General features: G+C 47.4%; 1 protein-coding gene across 1 annotated transcript in view; it reads right to left on the bottom strand.

Moving 5' to 3' along the window:
• The window catches only part of Tab1 (TGF-beta activated kinase 1/MAP3K7 binding protein 1), a 53,424-nt gene that overhangs the window by 48,468 nt on the left and 252 nt on the right, over nucleotides 1-4,704 (bottom strand). The window lies entirely within an intron of this gene.

The raw sequence follows: 4,704 nt of genomic DNA on the forward strand, positions 1-4,704 counted from the left end.
CGTGAGCCACCAGCGCCCGGCTTCTACTTCCAGCTTTTTCTGTGTATGTGGTACTGAGGAATCAAACCCAGGGCTTCATGCATGCTAGGCAAGCACTCTACCACATTTCTAGCCCCCACAGCCTATATTTCTATCTGCTTACATACTGCAAGTGTTTTAATGCTGTTTTTTGATGTGCTATACCTTTACATTTTCACATGGTTAAGTTAGAAGCTGCCTTTATGGTCTCTGCATTCGTGTGTTTTGCTGAGACCTGCCTTCCCTTCCTTAAATTCCATTCATGTCCACATACACAATCATCTGCTCTGTTTGGAAGCGTGCAGTGTAAGGGATCCAATTCAATTCTTTCCATACACAGAGCCAAGTTCTTATTATGTTCATTTGTTAAATCATCTCTTCTCCCCCCACTGCTTTGAAATACTTCCTTTATTCCTTGAGTAAATCTCACACACCAATGTCTTTGTTTTAAAAATCCCCACCTCCTAGGGATGTGGGGATACACACAGTGACCTGACCAAACCTGAGCCTGGACTCGGATCTGCTCCAAGTGTTTGGTTCTCCCCACCCCCCTCAAGCCATATGCTTGACCTTGAGCCTTGGCAACAGTTCTCACACAGAAGGTGTCTCCAAAGGCCTCACCTTTAGGCCCCCAAACTGCTTTTGGGTCTGCCATCAGCTCAGCCAAGGTGACCTTGGTCAGCCGGCCAGGATGATTGGCAATGGCTCGATTCCCCCAGGGGGTTAGGACCATGTCGTGGGGAGGAGAACTGAGAGCTGGGTGTAGCAGGGAGAGGAACAGGGCAGGCAAGCAGGGAGAAAGGGCACTGCTGGCTAATGATCAAAGCTGGAGTTTGGGGCAGGGAGGCAGTGTGCCATAGGAAGGGGCTTATCACAAGTAGGGTAAAGATAATCACATTTCTACTCTTTTTTTTTTTTTTTTGGGTCCAGTCGTGGAGCCTGAACTCTAGGCCTGGGCACTGTCCCTCAGCTCTTCAGCTCAAGGCTAGCGCCCTACGACTTGAGCCACAGCGCCACTTCCGGCTTTTTTCTTTTTTTTTGCTTGTGTGGTGCTGAGGAATCGAACCCAAGGCCTCAGGCATGCAAGGCAAGCACTCTACCACTGAGCCACCTTCCCAGCCCCAAGATAATCAAATTTCTAACATTATCCTGGGCCAGAATTAGCAGGCTGCTGAGGCTTCCAGTCCAGATAAGAGGGGGTGTGGCCTGGCACCGGGGTAAGGGTTGGGATATGGGGGGGCGGTTCTACCCATTGAGCTGCCAGCTTTCCTTATACTAGATAGTTTTAGTTTTTCCCCTTGCGGGGAGGGTGCTGGTACTAAGGCTTGAACTTAAGGCCTAAGCACTGTTCCTGAGCTTTTTGACTCAAAGTTGGTGCTCTACTACTTGCACCACACCTCCACCTCCACTTTTTGGTAAGATGAGTCTCACTGCCTCTTCCTTGGATTTTGTATTCTAATTCTACCACTATCTAGCTACATTATTTAATGTTTCTGTGCCTCCATTTTTATCTGTAAAAATGGGAACATATTTGTATGACTAGTTGTTTAAATAAGTTTAACACAGGAAAGTGCTTAGATATCCATCACACAGTTATCTACAGTTATGGCTGGTGATGTGGACTTCAAACTGGAAGGCACATCTTTAGGGGGTGCCCACGGTGGCCAGGAGAGGCACAGGAGGCGAGAGCAGACCTTGGCAGCTGTGAGCAGCTGGAGGAACAGGGCACTGCACTTCGTCTGAAACATGGAAATGTCTGCTGTAGCATTTCTAGGGCACATAATTGGGACAGAGCTTGGGAGGACACCAGAGCTGGAGGAGCCCAGGTAACAGATGGTAATAAATCAAAGTCTTCACAGCAGGCTTTAAAGGGGCAGGAGATGTAGCTCAACGGGAGAATGCTTGTTTAGCACGTGCCAGGCCCTGGATTCCATCCCCATCACCGCCAATAAAAAGCAACAAGACAGAATAGGCTTTAGGAATATCAGATACATATATTATGCACACACACACACACACACACAGTCAATTTTTCTTTTTTTTTTTTGGTCGCTGTGGGGCCTGAACTCTGGGCCTGAGTGCTGTCTCTTAGCTGTTCAGCTCAAGGTGAGCACTCTACCACTTGAGCCACAGCGCCACTTCTGGTTTTCTGGTCGTTAATTCTGGTGGCTCACGCCTGTAATCCTAGCTACTCAGGAGGCTGAGATCTGAGGATCACAGGTCAAAGCCAGCCAGAGAAGAAAAGCCCATGAGACTCTTATCTCCAGTAAAGCACTCAAAAAAGCCAGAAGTGGTGCTGTGGCTCAAGTGGTAGAGCACTAGCCTTGAGCAAAAAGAGGCTCAGGGACAGGCTCAGGCCCAGAGTTCAAGGCCCATGACTCAAAAAACATTAAAAAAAAAAAAAGTGGAGTGAACTATTTGTGTGGCTCAAATAGTAGTTATCTGCCTAGCATGAGCAAAGACCTGGGTTCAATCCCTAGTACGGAAAGATGTGAGCTTGATAGTGCTTTGCCAAGGTCCCAGTGTAGCTCTGTCTCATGGTCTGTACTGTGCGCTGAATAGACAAGCCCCTGGTTTATTGCTCTGCCCTTACTGTCTTGAAACTCTCCATCAGTTTACCTTTACACTTGTGTTTTGTAAGGGAATCCATTGCCCAGGACAGTAACGTGCTCATGTGACTATAGCCCAGGTGGAGTTGAGCCGGCTCAGGCCAGCAAGAATGGCAGGTGGTGGGCAGCACGGGGGAACAGTTGGCCTGGTCACCTGGTGGCACCACATGCCTGGACAGTCTGGGACACTGTGGGGCTGCAGAAGGCAGCAGGATCAGGTCATGTGCCCAGACTGGAGGTAACAGAAGGAATGGTAATGGTGACAGCCCATCATGGTACTGGCAAGAAAGGACTTCTCGTGGAAGAGCCCGTCCCTCCTGTGGGTCCTGCCCACACGCCTGCAGCCTCAGTGCCGAGCTAGGGACTGCAAGCATCTGCTAGTGAGACTCACAAGCCAATCATTCCACAATAAAAACTATGCCTGGATCAAACACCAGTGGCTCATGCCTGTAATCCAAGCTACTCAGGAAACAGATTTGAGGATCAAAGTTTGAAGCCAGCCCAGACAGGACAGTCTATAAGACTCTTATCTCCAATTAATCACCAAAAAGACAGAAGTGGAGCCATGGTTCAAATGTTTGAGTGCTAGCCTTAAGCAAAAAATGTCCAAGCTCCAGGAGTAGTGCCATAAAAAGATTTCTTAAAAAGCTATAAGCTGGGCACTTGTGGCTCACACCTGTAATCCTAGCTACTCAGGAGGCTGAGATCTGAGGATAGTGGTTCAAAGCCAGCTAAAGCAGGAAAGTCTGTGAGACTCTTATCTCCATTTAACCACCAGAAAACCAGAAGTGGTGCTATGGCTCAAAGTAGTAGAGCGCTCGCCTTGAGCTGAAGCTGAAGGCGCAGCTTGCGCGTGTGCAACTCAGTACCTGGGCACTGTTCCTTAGCTTTTTACTCAAGGCTGGCGCTCTATTACTTTTGCTCCACTTCTGGATTTTTTGATAGTTAATTGGGCTGGCTCTGAACCATGATCCTCAGATATCAGCCTCCTGAGTAGCTACGATTACAGGCACGAGCAACTGGCACCCAGCTTTCCAAAGAGTTCAGAATTTCTGTTTTGAAAACTGCTGTGACATTGTAAGCAGATATCCACAGATTGAGGGTTTTTTTTTTGGCAAGTCCTTTGGCTTGAATTGAGTCTGAGCACTGTCCCCCAGCCTCTCTGTGCACACCACTTGAGCCAGCGCCACCTCGGGCCTTTTCTGTGTATGTGGTGCTGAGGAATCAAACCCAGGGCTTCATGTATGTTAGTTAAGCACTCTACCGCTGAGCCACATCCCAGCCCTAATTTTTATTTTTTGTTATTTTTTATTGTTATCATGAAAGTGATGTACGGAAGGATTACTGTTACCTAAGTCATGTAATGAGTACATTTCTTTTTGGACAATGTCACCCCTTGCCTTGCTCTTTCCCAGAGGAAGGAGGTTTTAAGATTAAATTTTCCTCATAATTGAAACTCTAATAGTCCAATCACATAAACTATTAAAATTATGTACATGTCATAATTTTGTTTGCTGTGTGTGTACACGTCATAAAATCATTTTGTTTACTCTGTGTGTGTGTGTGTGCGTGCACACATACGCAGGCACTATGGCTTGGCCTCAGAGTCGTCACCTCTCTCTGTGGCTTTTTTGCTCACAGATAGCACTCCACCCCTTGGACCACAGCTCCACTTCTAGCTTTTTTGTGGTTAATTGCAGACAGGAATCTGAAGGGCCAGGTGCTGGTGGCTCACACCTGTAATCTTAACTACTCAGGAGGCTGACATCTGAGGATCAGGACTTAAAACCAGCCTGGGCAGGAAAACCAGTTAAGACTCTTATCTCCAATTAACCACTAGAAAACCAGGAAGTGGCACTGTGGTTCAAAGTGGTAGCACACTAGGCTTGAGCAAAAAGGCACAGTCAGCACCTAGGCCCTAAATTCAAACCCCATGACCAACGGAAAAAAAAGAAAAGAAAAGAATTTCGGGGGGAGGGGTAGGGGGAGGATGGGAAGGGATGGGAAGGGGAAACAAAGGAGGAGGCTACAATGCTTGATAAGAAATGTACTCATTATCTTGCCCATGTAACTGTAA

This window comes from Dipodomys ordii, unplaced genomic scaffold (assembly GCF_000151885.1).
Source record: "Dipodomys ordii isolate 6190 unplaced genomic scaffold, Dord_2.0 Scaffold79, whole genome shotgun sequence".
NCBI lineage: Eukaryota > Metazoa > Chordata > Mammalia > Rodentia > Heteromyidae > Dipodomys > Dipodomys ordii.